Source organism: Microcebus murinus, chromosome 12, assembly GCF_040939455.1.
Source record: "Microcebus murinus isolate Inina chromosome 12, M.murinus_Inina_mat1.0, whole genome shotgun sequence".
In the NCBI taxonomy this organism is placed as follows: Eukaryota; Metazoa; Chordata; class Mammalia; order Primates; family Cheirogaleidae; genus Microcebus; species Microcebus murinus.
The window spans coordinates 45,168,276-45,185,484 of record NC_134115.1 but is presented as its reverse complement, the minus strand read 5'-3'; the positions used below and the strand labels follow the sequence as shown (position 1 = coordinate 45,185,484).

Here is a 17,209-nt window from a genome sequence, read left to right as displayed (position 1 = left end):
GATGTGTAACTTAACTGGCACCTACGGAGGGAGGGACGCACTGTGAGGCCAATTGCCACCAAATAACCCTCCCTTCCTCCCTGAGGGGCATAAAACATACTTCCCACAAAGAGGACTGAATTCAAATGGAATTTGAACCAAGCTAAGAAAGAAAAAAAATGAAGCATGGGTAAAAATGTTTTCTTTTTTAATTTTTTTTTTTTTTTTTTTGAGATAGAGTCTCATTCTGTTGCCTTGAGTAGAGTGCAGTGGCGTCAGCCTAGCTCACAGCAACCTCAAACTCCTGGGCTCAAGCGATCCTCCTGCCTTAGCCTCCCAAGTAGCTGGGACTATAGGCATGCACCACCATGCCCAGCTAATTTTTTCTATATATTTTTAGTTTTCCAGCTAATTTCTTTCTATTTTTAGTAGAGCCTGCTCCTGCTCAGGCTTGTCTTGACATCCTGAGCTCAAGCAATCCTCGCGCTTCAGCCTCCCAGAGTGCTAGGATTAGAAGTGTGAGCCACTGTGCCCCACCAAAAAAATGTTTTTGTAATTCAAATACATAAACAGAAAGAAGGGTTAAAGAGAGAGAACGAGAAAGAATGGTGGAAAAGTAATATAGAAAGATGAGGAGAAGGTGAGGGAGAATAGAAGATTCTTAATTACTGATATAATAGAACTTTAATTCAATAATAAGTCCCACTATCAACAATTATGATTCACCCAAATGACAAAAAATACAATCCTGAGGTAACAGTAACAGGAAACATTTTATGAATACTCCCCATGTTCTATACATTCCTTAGGCTGTAAGCTGCATGAGGGTGGGAAGTTTGCGTGTTGGGTTCATTGATATATTCTAAGCAACTTGCAAAGTACTTGGTAAATTATAAGACCTCAACAAATATTTGCTGAATGATAATGAAAATACTTTCTTTTCTAGCTTGCACTCCAGCTAAGAAAAGAGAAAGAGAATCAGCAGACAGAAACGACCTTGGCGTATGGGTGTGTGGAGGAGGAGGGTTGGCGTGAGGGCAGCAGAGATTACCAACACAGAGGCCCTGCTATGTGCCTTGCCCTGTTCTGGACCAGGCACAATATATTATAAATATCTCATTCATTCTGAAAACAATCATGAAAGATATCCCCGTTTGATGGTTTAGGCCATGAATCTTGCCCAAGGTCACTTAGCTAATAAGCAGCCAGGTTCTAAATACTTCTAGCAAAACATTAATGCCTCATCCAAATCAGGTTTAACAAAAATCACAAGTTTTTATAAAGTATGTGGGCAATCTTATTTATATCTTTACTCTTTCCTTTCTAATGTCTGAATTTAAAAAAATTCAAATCTAAAATATACCCGGTTATACATCTTACAGTTCTCTTTAGAGCTGACAGCAAAAGACTTATTCCACTGCCGAACTATTTCCATTACTGTCTTTGACAAAATGAGAATGGTGGTGACATTTTGAAGGGGCTTATCTCCACAACATCCCCACAATTCGTCCTGCCTGTCAAAAATCTGGTTGCTAATGTGACCTTTCTTTGAGGCTTGGGGCTTGATTTGTCTTTTCTATTCCTCTTATTAATAATTGCAAACACATGTTTAGGCAAAGGTTTAAAAGATACAATTATTTAGCATTATGTTATCTATGCACTCTATTTTTAAAATGTGGCAATGTGTATTTTTTCATTAAAAGCAAATGAACAGCTTTGTAAAATAGATGACAAAGCAGCAACCCCTTCAACAACTATACATTTTTTGAAATGCAAATTTTATCAGGAAAACATGGTGCTGAACTCCCCAGTGGGGAGCAAAGGCAGGTAGGTTCCATTCCTGTGTGTCCACTGTGGTCAAGCAGCAGTTCACCTCAGCCTGTGCAGATGCTGCAGTGGGGCCACTTCAGAAAGCAACCAACTTTCATCCAGACAGAGACAACCATGTGCTGGCTCAAGACTTCATTGGTGTGTGACATGTAAGTGCAGTAAAATTATTTGCAAAATTCCCATCTGTAGATGGACCCACACACGAGCTGATCAATATTGTATTCCCTCTTATATTCTGAGTACAGCAAGAAATAGGATTATATAAGGACTTATTAACAAAAAAATTCATTTAATTGTTTAAGCAACATTTACTGAGGACCTGCCATGGGCCAGGCACAGTGCTAGGAGCAACGTTCGGCAGTGACTTTAGGCATGGATAGGCCCCTCTTTCTGGGACTTACAGTCTAGTGGTAGAGGCAGGTATTACTCAAATCATCACACCCAATATACGTAAAATTATAATCATGATAAAAGCTATAAAACATAGACATGTGGTATTCTGAGAGCAGGAAATATGGAGAACTTGATTTGGTTAGAAAGGAAAGAGATGACCATCCTGAGGAAGGGTTTTTTGAACTGAGGTATGAATGAGGGGTCAGAGTTAGCAAGCGAAGGGAGTTGTTGTCGTGAGGTTTACCACATCCTTTAGAAATACCTGGATACTAGCTAATGAGACAATAAGCAAAAAACCAAAAGTTGGCAGAACAAAACAAAACACCAATGTCAGAACACTATATCATCTGATTACCGTAGCAGGCTTGAATTCTTTGAGAAAGCATGGAGGTCTTCATTCAGGCAGCATTCAAAGAATTATTGACTCTTACTGTTGTTCAGGATTAAAGAGAGACAGGCTTAACCTGACAAGGTCCTCGGCTAAGTGGAGGTGCCAACATGGCAGCGGGCACAGAAATGTACACTGTCAGGCATCTCAGATGTAACTGGATTTACTCCTTAAACTATAGGCATTTCAGGTTTCTGAAAAGATTTAAGCTTCTGTGGAAAATTTTTAATGGACTCTGATGTCTCTAATGGAGCCAAAGGAGATAATCATGAAAATCTCCCTCTAATCCTAAAGATTTCTTATGGTTCCAAAACCATTTTAAGAAAAGAACAATTCAGCTTCACAGATCCAAAATAATAGTCATATTAGGAATAGCTAAATAGGAGGTGACATACTTTAAGGCTGACTTGGCCAGACCCCCAACTTAGCACTCTCAGTATGGGTTTATGGATCCCAGGATATGAACCAAGTCAGTTCTAACTGGGCTTTGTTTAACTTCAGAGTTTAAAAGACAAACATTTCCCTGACACAATTGTTTTTTTTCCCTCTTCTTTGTATCAATTCCTCTTTAAGATGCCAAAATATTCTAACTCAATTATTTTTAAAATTTGGAATACTTTATTATCAGATAAAATGTTCTTATTTTGGTCCAAGTGGAAAATTTTTTGCAGTTGTATCAGGATAATAATTCTTGATATATCTTAATCTGTTAAGCTTAAATAACTGTTAGATTAATTAAAAATTAAGCTGTTACTTTTAGACCTACTATTAGTAACAGAGAGAAAAATAAATAGCAATACAGAAATGGGCTCACTTTGCACATGCTGTCATTCCTGCCTTGAACACTCTTTCCTAATTCTTTATTTGGCAAACTCCTATTCATCCTTAAAATCCCAAATAAATGTGTCCTACTCAATAAAAGCCTGTCCAGATTATAGAGTTAACTGCTTTATTGCTCTGTGCTTCCTCAGCCTTTTGTTCATACCTCCATTGGCAGAGATTGTTGGTTGCCAACCAATAAACTCCTTCTCCTGTTTTTCTCAGAAACAGATTCCAAGTTTATCTAAGTTAGCATTATATTCAGTTAAAAGAATACATTTCTCATTGGCCACATGACCAAGTTGAAATTAGTGAAATAAAAGCAGAAGTGTCATGTGGGACTTCTGGAAAGGCTACTTAAAAGAAGCTAATGCAGCTGGCCCCCTCAGCTCTCCACCTTCCTGTCACTCCAGAAGCCATCTTGAAAATGAGACAATCTTGAGAATAGAGGCCTAGTTGCACTCAGGATGGCAGCACAGAAAGAGAGAAAGATCCTGGTTCCTGAGCTATGTTTGGATTGCTTACATCTTGACTTCTTTTTTGTGAGAGAAAGAAATCCTTTATGTGCTTTTGCCACTATCACTTTGGGGTTTCTTTTATATAAACCCAATTCAAATTGTTATATAACTTATATTGAGTTTAATCTATTAATATGTCTGTCTCCACGCTATATCAGGGGCTATATGAGAACCGGTGTTTTACTAATCTTTGTATTTCTGTTGCTCCACACAGTATTTGACATTTGAGATGCACAAAGAATGCTGGTGAATCAATGAAACACATAACACCAAATGTAATGGTTTACTAACAGTTCTAATGCAGGTTACAGATAGGCAACCTTAGACTGCCATCACTGATGACATACAAGTCTACAAAAAGTGTGCATGTGTGTATGTGCATGTAAGTGTGTTTGTTTGTAACTGTGAGCACAGAGAAGCAGACATACCATAAATGACATCTAGAGGCCAAACCTAAACGTCTTCTCGATGCATGAAGAGAATTAGTGTAAAAGGCTAGTATTTTTAGAGACTATTTCCCAAGTGCACCTACGTTCACCATTAGTGAAGTGTCATGGAAGGCAATGTTGAGGTCACTTAGTTCCCAGACCCACCCCATTCTGGAAAAAACACTAAAGTGAGATAATGACCACTCATAACTTTGGCAACTGCATGGAATTTGTTTTTTGTAAAGGATGAAAAAATAACTGAATATTTTGGCCTAAAGCAGCTTATTAGTATTCGGCCACTAGGTGCTAGCTGGAGGCAGTGGTCTAACCTCATCCCCATCCAAAATGACTGCACAGTGTTGCTTATTTTACAGAATCTTTATGTCAGGTGATCTAAAAAGTGAGAAGCTCGAAGAACAATTTAGAGAAAGGCAAAATAGCACCCTGAGACTTACCAAGATTAATAATTTTTGTTTGTTTGTTTGTTTGTTTGGACACCATGAGAGGATCATCAGTTCTGCTTTTATATTTTAAATGGACATTTTTTTATACCTACTCTTATACACATATACATGCATAAGACATGTAGTCCTTCGTCTTATTTTTGAGTCAAACACACACTTAACACTGCTAATTTTCCTCCATTCTTTCTCAGGATTTACTAACGGGAAAAAGAGATCTACACCTCCCCCAACCAAAAGTCTCGGACCATAGCATCCAATCCAAATTGGCTCACAGTCTTAGCATATCGTACAGATTTTAGGCATCAGGCCCGCGGTATGTGCTGATAGGGGTTTCTTCCTTCACTTTATAGAGATGATAGCAAGTGAATAGGCAGAACACAAGACTGAAATTCCCTAGACACTGAAATATGTATAATAAAATATCTTCACTAGGAGACCTAGGAGAAAGAAAGATGACCCTGCTAATAATTGGGAGAACGTAAATAAACATGATCCATAAGCAGATACCATGCCCCAGACTGACATTCTTAGGATGGGTTCACACTGGCTCGGTTTCAAATGGTTTCCCATAAGGACTTCAACTTCTAGCATCAAATACTGAGCCAGTGATGTCAAGCTTTTCTTGATCCAACACCATGAGGTAAGAAACTTTTAAATCCCTCTATTTTCAGCACTGGGAAAGACAAATATGGAAAACTAAACTCTGCAAATCTGATCACAGCCGCTCTTATTTATAATTATTCAGATAGAAATTTATGGGTAGCAGTGTGCTCTTACATACATTATACCTCATTTACTAATTATGTTAATAAATAGGGGAGTTAGTACATTTCCAACCTTATCCTCAAAAGATTCAGATATTAATTAATTTGCTTACACTTAACCTTTTAATAAAAAGACTTATAAAATATACATATGATACAACAATAAAGCTTAAAAAAAGATACAAATGGGTAAAAGAAGCAAAGAGAAAAACAAATGTAAGAAAGATAAAGCCAGAAATGAGAGAACTACAATTAATGACACTGTAAGGTCCTATATATTTGCTAAATTGGGCTGTGGGGGAGATCACATAACTAACTTTGAGCTTCTTAGAAAGAAGGAAAACGTGAACAGCTGTAAGAGTCACAAAATATGCTGGATCTTTTAGAAAATGTTTAGGATGTTGTGTGTTTCTTGTAGACAGACAATAAATATTTGCCTAATTAATGAATGAAAAATTGTTTTAGGAGAACGATTAAGTACTAAAATCCCAGATGCACATTTTCTGAGAGTCTTCTGAAAGACAATACATATAACAATGTCCCAATAACATCTGAGCAAATATATACAGAAAGTTGTAAAGTGACTTTCAAATAACCTTTGATGAAGTACAATGGTCAGGGAACATTTGGTAAAAGCAAATTTAAAAAGCCAGAACAAATCACCCAGGTGTAGAGCATTGTGATAGCCTAACTTAATCCAAGGGCAGACTTTAGAGCACATGCCTAGGGCTGGGTTGGCAAAAATATGGCACACATGTAGCTATTCTTCCTGCCAGGACCAAAGCAGACATTGCTAATCAACCGCAGCCTCTTTGCCACTGAGGTTTTATGTGGCTTCAGATCTTTTAAGATACTGTGATCTAAAAACCAAATCCAATAGACTATGGTTTTCATAGAGGAAACTAAAACAATTTACCAGGCCATAGTCAGAGAAATGAACTGTTTGCTTACCTTTCGGACAGTTCTCCACAGATACTATTTCTTTTAAGATCTAAATGACTTCAAGTGCAGATTATAACACCAAGGTTCAGAGAAGATAACTTCCTCCAGGTCATGTAGTGGGTAAGTATTAATAACAAAACCAAAATTCCACCTTGGGATTTCTAACTATAAATTATAGTAGGATGCCTATTAACCATGAAAATACATACTCTACAATAATATATGGCAATGGTGAGTGGTAATGTAACACGGTTGAATATTCTTATCAAGGTTGAATTCTTATCAAGGTTGAATTCTTATCAAGGTTGAATATTCTCATCACCACTGGAGCTAGACTTGCACACAGGGATAAATAGATGGTTTCATTTGCAATATGTGGCACAGAAGCACACACAGGAAGTGAACAGGAAGGTGCTACCCCCATCTATACTCGTGGTCCACACCTCCTGACCCCCTACATATGTGTGCACACAAACACACACACACACACACACACACATTTCTCTCATGGTTTGTTATGGGTACTCAAATTTCCTCCTTTACACACTTTTTTTTTGGTTTACAACTAAGATTTCCAATATGAGAAAATAGGATCCCCAGTAATTCACAAAGGTGCTAACAGTGGTCCATGAGCTATGTTTACTATTTCCAAAAGCTTAATGGAAATAGATTTACCTACAAAAACACAGATAAGGTCACCAAAATACCAACCATCTCATTATACAAATGAGCTGAATCCTGATCTTTACTGCATTTATTTTTTTAATTGCAAACTCAGGCCTTTTAGTCATAAAGTGGGAAAACAAATTATTGCTTAATACATGCAGTGTTTTGAGTAGATGGAAATTTCCAAAACACAAGGCCCATAGGAAAAAAAAATAAAGGGCTCCTTTGTATTAAAAAGTTGGGAACCACTGGTGTAGTCCTTTGTTTGTTGTTCAAATACCCTTGGGAGGAGTAACACATGAAGTTGTTGATTGTGCTTAAAGTAAACCAAATCAACTGAACATAAGGTACCATGCTGGCTGTTACGGTGCTGTGGGGAATACGTATGAGTGGTAGGCATGCTCTCGATCTAGGATGAATGGGTTTAATCAGATCATTTCCTCAAAACAGGTGAGAGTGGAGAGGGAGTAAGATCACTAGGACTAATGGTCAAAGGGGCACAGAGGCAGGGAAAGCCACTTACAGAAGGAAAAGTAAACTAGTATTTGCCAAAAACTTGCTATTTTTAGGTATATTATATATCTTCTCACTTAATTCTTATAATAGGCTTGAAAGTTACCTAAAATTATGTCTGTTTTACAAAAATAAAATTGAAACTTAGAAAGGTTAAACGACTTGCCCCAAATCACATTATTAGGACTTGTGTATCACCGTAGTTGAATGCAGTCTGAATAGCACTGGGTCAGGTAAGAGGGATCCCTCTATTCCACTCTCTGTCACGTTCCCCTGGGGCTGTGGTAAAGAGACAGGAAGGAGGGGGGTGCACAGCTGTCAGCCACACCTGGTTGCCCAGAGCAACACCTGCCTACAAAGAAACTGAGCACCAGGAAAAAAGCAGGATCTTTGCAGTTAGTAGCCTTGAAAGTATACCTGAAATGGGCAGGAATTATTTTTCTTTTGAGAGAGTGATTCAAAATAGTTGCTTTTGTTCTATAGCCACACACACATGCTAAAGGGAAATACTGGTGAGTATGCACAAGTTATTAGCCTAAATGATGAGGTGTAGCTCTCTTATGCTCTGATATACCACTATGTGGGAAAACATTAACTCCCTTTCCTCCATGTGAAGATTTTCCAAAAGAATCCTCCCCATCCTTGGCATTCTCTCCTCTGGGGTTTATCAGTCACTGCCAAGACTAGCGAGTTTCCTTGCAGAGTCACCAGCCTTGCAATGGCCCAGAAGGACCTTGCAGTGGTCCTACATCATCTAACTGAGTTACCTCTCTGATCTCACCTCCCAAGGGCTCATTCTCCTTGCTAGACATTCTTAAAGCACAACAAGCACTTTCTCATCTTAGGACAGCCCTGGTTGTTGCCTCTGACTGGAACACTCTTCTTCAGATATTTCCATAGCAGCTGTCTTGCCTCTTTTAAGTCTTGGCTTGAGAAAACTTCTACCTTCTCAATGAAGCCTACGTTGGCCAAACTATTTAAAGCTGTGTCCCTCCTCAGTCCCAGGCCTCTTACCCTGCCCTATCTTGTCTTTATATTTTGTAGCACTTATTTTATAATATAACATAATTTCCATATTTATGAAGAATTTAATACCGCAAGGTCAGGGGTATTTATATATCTTGTTCACTGTCCACCCAGAACAGTGCCTGGCATACTGCAAGCAACTAATAAATATTTGTTGAATGAATAAGTGGTTTTGGTCTATAGGCAATGCCACAGGTGACAGGGATATATTGTGATTTCAAAGAATTTACCTCCTTGTCCCAACCTAGAACATAATAGCCACCATCACTTAAACTCTGCCACTGGTTCTGAAGATCAAGAGAGAGCTCTGTCAAAAAAGAAAAAGATCTCTAAGGATATGTCATATTCTAGCACTGTAATCTGAGAGTTTACTTTCCACTTGTCACTTTGCCTGCTATATCTCTGGTCCTTTATCCACTACTGCAGAATCGCTGTTGGGAATAAATGCTCATTATTTCCAAGCGAGTCTCCCCCTCTGACCTCTTTCCCACCAGGCACAGTGCTCTGGGCTTCATGCCCTTGCGCTGACACAATTTCTGGACCTGGAGATTCACCTTGGACTTGATTTCCTGAGTGACCGATTTTTGACTCTTCCTAATGGAATTCAGCTTGGGCAACTCCCTGCCCTGACTCTTCCCATTACCCTATGTGAGCTCTGGCCCTTTGACTGGAGGTCTGGCTGGAGTAGAGCCACACTCCTGCCACCTCCAACCTACCAGTTTCCACCCTCACCAAAGGGTAAAAACTTCAACAGCCCCTGTGGGTAAATTCTGGAGGAGGACCTAGTTTCATAGGAATGAGACTGTGCCAGGTGCTGATGTTCAAGAGTCCGATTCCAGTCCTCTCTATTGGTCAAGCTAGAGATATTTTTCTGTGCTCTGTATTTGCTTAGCTTACTGTGCAGTTCTAGGGATTCTGGGTGACCTTCACTGGTATTGCAGTACTTGCATTTTTACATTATAAAGTAAAGGGAAGAAAAGGGGGATATCAATGCTAGGGGTATAAGACAGTGGACAGAAAGCCCAGTTGATTTATTAGATTGCAAATATTTTAAACGATTTTTCCTGTATTGCCTTTATTGAGGTCAAGGATCTAATCCATGTAATGGCTGGATAAATACCTTGAAAGGGAAAAAGAGAACGTGTAAGTCTTTTTTTTTTCCAACATTTATTAAAACTTTCAGGTGTTCCCAGTCTGATTTATTTTGCTCCTTTCTTATTTATTTCAGGCTCTGGGCCAAATTCTAGTATAAATTTATTGCTAAAAACATCTGGATTTTTTTGCATATTGTTTTTAGTTAAATTTGTTTATCTAGTAGTCTTCAGTAGAAATCCCAAGAATTAACCCAGTAAAGACATTTATGCATACAGACACTAGAATTCATTCTCAGCAGATGGTTGGGGGACTTTTCTTTAACAGGCTGTCTTCTCCCTCCCCTGCTTCCAAAATTAGGGTGTCTGGAGAATGCGAAACAAAATTATACAAAGGCCTGACCTCTGGCCTTGCTTCTGTCTCTCAGACTGTGAAGTACCCAAGAGGGAAAGTGTTGAATTTGGCCTCACTTCACATGGCATTAACTGTAATTCTTTGTGAGTCGCGGTGACATCATGGTATACTTTGACATCACTGTTCAGACTCCCTTCGGCTGCTGGGTGTACAGTACATAGTTTTTGTTTAAACACAAGAGCCCTTTGTTGAGAAAGGAGGATAGCAGCTGGTCTTCTGCCCTGGTACAAATGTGGATCTTACTGGAATGTGCCTGTCAGTAAGTCACCACAAAGTAGCCCTTCTACTCTGATGGCAAGAACTCACTCACTCATGGAGCTCTGAAATTAACTTTGTGGAAATTTACATTCAAAGCGTTTAAAATTCCAAATATGGTCCATAATTCAGTAAAATCGTGCACACAATCAAATGCTCATTTACAGGTCTATTGTGTTCTCTGAAGTCAGTATTTCAAAAGCACTAGTACGCTGGCTGTATTTGTGTGTCGAGGCTAGAGAGGAAGGAAAAGAAGGGTGAAAAGGGATGTATCTACATCCCCAAACAATTATGATCCCATCATCATTGTTCCTGCATCTCAGATTCCCAAGTCAAGAAGGCTTGTGCCATTCTTGGGCTCTCAGGCCTTTTCCTCATTATTTCCCCAACCATCGCACTTTTTTTAATCAGATGCTTCTTAGGCACTACTATCCGTATTCTGCTTCGAAGTCTGTCAAACACACCCTCAACTGATATGTTTATTTCCTTTTTCCCTCCTGGGTTCTCTATTACCATTTCTGTCTGTCCATATTAGGTCTTTTTAGGGTAAAGCCTGGAGAGAATTTATCAAAAGCAGAGTTTATGCAAAAACATCATCTGTAAAATAACTCCAAACTTCTGTCCCACATGGCTCAAATACAGGCACAAGGCAACAACTTTTCAGATCAGTTTCAGAAACTAAAAGTTGTTAATATAAGATTTTGTCCCCCAGAGGAATAAGCCATAGCATTAAACATTTGAATGGGATAGGAAATTATTTTTTATTAAAAAAGAAAGATTTTAACTCTGTCATAGAACAAACAGAGCCATGACATGACCCTCAGCTCTACCATGAGCCATACAGTTGCAAAAAGTATTTTTTCCCCTCTGGAAATGTTACACTCATGACCAACAAGACCATAGTGTGGTAGCTCAGTGTTTTATCCACATAATCACTTCTCTGTCCACTTCTTGCCCTGGAACATCATTACTTACACCCAGAATTTATGCTGTTGCATAGCTCTAAACTATGACAGAAGCATCATGACACTGTGAAGGCAACAAACAACTCAGCCTGGATGTGATGACTTATCATCACTTGCTTGAATACATTATACACTCTCAGTATGAGATTCAGTTCACTCATGAGTTAGAAGAGGATAATCAGATCTATTTTTTATACTTGTTGCCAGGATTTGAGGTGATAGCTTATATAAAAAGATCCAGTACATTTCCTAGCATGTAGCAACTCTGACATATCCTGGAATTTTGGAAACAATTCTACATTCAAATCTTCTATTTTATAGTCCCTATAATTATTAGATCATGTGTGCTGATTATTTGCTGGGGGGGGGGGATGTAGTCACTGCAAATAGTAGGTATTTGCTTAGTATAAATGTGAAATGTATCTGAAGCTATAAAGTGTGTCCTAAGGATCTGGGCATCGGTAGACTTGATGTCCCACAGCTCTAGAGACAGGGTCAAGTTTGTAAGAGCTCAGATCCATTTCACCTTCTCTGGATTTGACAACAGGACAGTGGAAGTGAGATCACAACTCCAATCCTGTAGAAGAAACCTACTCTAGAGGTCAGGGCAGATGACATGTCATTGGAGGAGAGTGGTTTTTTAATGTCCCTCTACCCTGCTAAAGTAGCCAATGAAATAGCAGCAAGTCTGGTTGGCTCTTTGGAAAGTGACCTCTAGGATTTTTTAAAGGATTCTCTTAGAAATGAAAAAACAACAACAACAAAAAACTTAACTGGAGTTGCTATGGAGTAACAAATCATCTCCTCTGCAGTTGACTCAAATGAGAGGGGAATGCTTAGGATTCTGAAAATATCCTTCCCTAACTCTCCAATTCTAGGACCACTGATCCAGAGTTAATTCAAGGACCACTTTCAAATATGTACAAGCAAGTGGCAATCACTAAATGTATATGTCAACACAAAACAGAGATTTTTCAAAGTCATTCCTCTAAAACCTGAGGTCCGGGGAAAGACATATTTTTTTGGGAGCTAGGACAAGTGCTTAGGGTCCTGTTTTCTCCATTGGAGTCTCCACTCAAAGGAATGTTTTGCTATGCCAGCTGAGTGTAATGAAAGAAAGTGGGTGCTCAGCAACCCATATTGGTATAGGGAATATTCAAAATCTATGTATTTTAGTGAGGAAGAATCCTTGGATCTGAACATACAAGCCAAAACCGAATCAGTTAATTTTTCTTTAAAGGAAAAGTGGCCTTCCTGAAATTGGGAATTTGAATTGCTGATTAATTAGAATTAGCAATGAACCAATGAAACAGGAGTCACAAAAACCTAAGAGAAAAGTGAACTGGCTGATTTGTATAGGGCCCCAAATCCACTGAGCCAGATAAAAGTCTAGGTGCTGACTGTGGTCACTGGACTGAACTGAGAATAGGCTGAGATGTATCACTTTGGCCACTCTTCCTAACTCCAGGCTTGTGGGGTTAGGAGAATCAGTTACATTTTGCTGAATCATTGCACCATTGTGACAATGGCAAAATGAACTGTTTCTCCTTTCATTTTAGACAAAAACAAATTCACTCAAAGGCTTTCAGACAAAATGACTGCATACATTTTTCCCATTCAGAAAGATTAAGAAAATTCCACCAACCACCTACTCACATACACACAAATGAATTCTTATTCTTTCCTACTGTAGTCCTGGCTTAAATCCAGCTGAAATTATACATTTCAAATGTGACAGAATTCAACACTCAGCATATGTCTAATTCGAGAGTGGGATTAAATCACATCATAACAGGAATATTTAAATTTAGAAATACTTCAAAATTGATATTTTTATAAGTTATCATTTTTTAGTCAGTTTTCCCAAACTAGTTAAAATGACTTACCTTAACATTGAAAGCTCATATATAAGCTATCTTCTGATCACTCTAAAGATATCCAAATGACCTGCTTGTGTGCCCTAACCTTACTGCGTCATGGTGGACCATGGGGAAAAAGGAAAGGGATTTCAAATTTTTATGTTCACAGAACAATCATAGTTTGGCTATACTGCACCATGCAAAACATTTCTTCTGCATGTATCATGTATAAAGCATCTCATTTGACATAATCTGTTTATATTTTTAAAATATGCAGTGTGTCCTTTTTAATCCGTCCATGTGAATCTAAATCGAAAGTTCCCAGGTTCTATAAGCTGAGTCTATCAAGCACTGTATTTGATAGAAAAACATATTGGAGCATTGATTTTTAAGGTTTTCAAGTGTTGTTATTTCAAATGGATTCTTGGCATAATGATGACCTAGTCTTCATGCCAGTTTTCAACATTAAAATTTCACAACTTAAAGTTGAACTATTTTCTGTAGATATAGGCATGTTACAATGAATCACTTACTGGGAGACATATCAAAGGGTAGATGAACACATTTGTTAGTATGAGAATTTTTATGAACATGTTGCTCCCCAGAACATTTGGGCATTGAGTCCTCAGATGATTTCCAACATCAATTTTTAAATTCTTTCTAACGAGTATGTTAAGAGCAAGGCTTACATGGATTGTTCATTGTTGGCTGGTTTATTTGTCCTTTTCCCCTAAGATAAAAGCAGTTGTTTGTCTCAGCAAGACATGGTCTTCACAGCTGAAGGCCACGAGGCCTTTTGTTTTATGGCAAGGGAATGGCAGATGTATCTGAGTTGGCAGGAAGGCAGAAAATAAACACTGTCAGCCACAATTATTCTGAAGAGTGGGCAATTATATTAAGAAATGACAGACTGTGGCAATGGACAATTTTCACTTATCAAAGCTGATGTCAAGAAGAGACAACAGATAGATAGTGAAGGGGAAGGAATGGTGATGTTTATGAAGTACCTTCTATGGGTCAGGTACTGTCAGGTGTTTTATAGAGTTCATGAAGCCTGTACAACAAACTCTGTGACTGAACCGATGACAAACCAGAGCAATCTCCTATGTCACCTACTTAGAAAATGGCAGAATGGGGATTCTAGACTCTTTCAAGAACATCCTTCCTACTACACTAGGTCACCTAGTATACCAGAGGACCTTTAAGCAAACAGTGTGTAGCCTCAAAAGAGCTAAGTAGCCCCTCCTAGATTAATCAGCAACTCATGGTAAGAGCACGCTGTTTAAAGAAATGGGTTTTTGAGGTGATGTTTGTAGCATTCTGTTTAAAAACCTAACCTACCACATCCCAATAATGTTGACTAAGTTTGTTTCTTAGCCCAAGCTAAAGGTGCTCACGAAGGGAAGATGCTCCCAAGGGATAGTTTCTTGGGAGATAAAAACTTCCCAAAATATCCAAAGGCTTTTTGTAATATTAAATAATATGAAAACAACCTTCCTGCAAATTTATTTTCAAGGCTTTCCTGGAGCTCAGCTTCAGCACTGACTGTGTTATTACCTTAAACAGAGGGAAAACATCCCTAGTAGCAGCTGGCATGACGAAGGAGAAGGGAGGAGGGAGAGGAGAGAATGGAAACAGACTGAACTCAGCCCAAACACAGCTCACATCTGGGCGGCCTAACCCTGCCGAGACCTTCTTGCCAAGCCCTGCCAAAAGTCAGCAATTATGACCCCAGTGTGAACTTTTGATGGGTACTACGCAGTGTCAGACAGGAGAAGAAGAAAACGCAGAATGGCACAACAGCAATTCCAGAGCATGCTCACTTGAACACACGTTTCATGCAAATAGTGCCTATCTCTGCTTCCGCCACCCAGCCTGGGTCAAGGCGTGAGGCAAGGAGAGTGTGTTCCAATATCAAACCACCTTTTTACTCAGCTCTGACCCCTTCCAGTCAAAGGCAAAATAAAAACATTTGGAAAGCATGTGAACGGAGTGTTTACATATCAGTTTCTATTTGGGAACCTCAAAAATTCTACAAAAGCAGGAAAATTGGCAGCTTTAGCACCAAAAGCAGTCAAGATTACAGTACCAGGGGTGACGCAAGTACAAAATGAGGATCAGGGGAAGAGTTATATGAAAGACCCCCATCTAAAGCCTGATTCTGTCTCTGGACCTGAACCCAAAGCAGGCTGTCTCATTTTGGTTCTCACTTTCAAAATGTGAAGTGCAGAATCCACCGCTAAGCACAAACATGCTGCTACCTTAAAATGTGCAGACCAACAAGGTTGCACTTCTGGACTAAATGTTTATCTGATAGCTTTACCAGTAATGCCTTCTTTTGCAACGAGATTAGAACTGTTTTAGACATAACTGCTTTCTCAACTACAATGCCAGTCCTTGGATCTAATTAGATATTAAGAAGAAAAGATCCCATTTTGTAGATAGTCATTTAAATTGCATATGGTGGATTCACCTTGCCAAACATGTACTTGCAATCATAAATCAACAATGCATCGATAAGCAGGCTTCTGCTCTCTGAAACACCTTGTTGGTATGCAAAGAGGCACAGTTATACTTTTATTTCTCTCCTACGACCATGCATCTCACTATTTTCATGGTTATTTTCTGGGACTGGGAGCAGGAGAGGGGAAAAAAATTGGGAAGAATACAAGCCAGAGGAATTCCATTGCCAAACATTTGTAAATCTCCTGGAGAAGCTAAAGAAGTTTCAGTATAATGATCACCATTACAATAAGCAAGTCCTTGAATCAACACCCTTTATGGAATGGTATTGTACTAGCTGTTAAAGGGTAAAGGACTCTAAAGTTGTAGCTGTGCTTTCTGTGCTTTGGAGGGCTTTAGAAACTAGAAATAGTGGGCAGAGCTTGTGGGAAGTTAAAATGCTGCATCCTCTGTGGAAAACAGTATGGTAGTTTCACAAAAAATTAAACATAAAATTACCATATGATTCAGCAATGCTACTTTTGTGTGTACATACCTAAAAGAGTTGGAAGCAAGGATTTAAACATATATTTTAATGCCCATATTCAGAGTAACATTATTCATAATAGTCAAAAAGCTGGAAATAACCCAATATCCATTGATTAACAAATGGATAAACAACACATTATAACTGTGATCATAAAAAAACACAAGAAACAAATGAAAAAACAAATGGATAAACAAAATGTTTTTATACACAATGGAATATTACTCATCTATAAAAAGGAATGTAATTCTGACACATGCTGTAACACAGATGAGCCTTGAAGACATTATACTAAGTAAAATAAACCAGACATGAAGGACAAATATTGTACGATTCTACTATACGAGGTACCCCAAATCATCAAATTTACAGAGGCAGAAAGTAGAATGATAGTGACCAGGGGTTGGGAGGAGGGGGAATGGGGAGTTATTGAGGAATGGGTATAGAGTTTCAGTTTCAAGAGATGAGAAAGTTCTGGAGATGGATGATGGTGATGGCTGCACAACAAGGTGAATGTATTTAATGACACTGACCTATATACTTAAAAATGGCTAAAATAGTAAATCGTATATTTCACCATAATAAAAAAAAAAGAGGCAGAAAAGCAATAGACACGTAAGTAATTAACACAAGGAATACAATGACAGAACTGCATAATTAAATACACACATAAAAGTCAACAATATGCTAAATGGTTGTTGTTTGGGGGAGCTGTTTAGTCACGTCTTTGCCCTAACACCAGCTGGTCCTATAGTCTCCTTCTAACTAGAACAAAGCCCTGTGTGTTTGTACTAGCTATTCTCCTAATGAGCAGGACATACATGGGCCCAGCCATACTATGTAGCATAGTATAGTGTAGGGTAGCACAGCACAGCACGTAGCTTTGGAACTAGACAGACCTAAAT

The 17,209-nt window shown here is 38.6% G+C and overlaps 1 protein-coding gene across 3 annotated transcripts in view; it reads right to left on the bottom strand.

Annotated features, from left to right (window-relative positions):
* ADAMTSL1 (ADAMTS like 1) overlaps positions 1–17,209 on the bottom strand; it is an 856,830-nt gene that overhangs the window by 229,052 nt on the left and 610,569 nt on the right. The gene's annotated exons all lie outside the window — the stretch shown is intronic.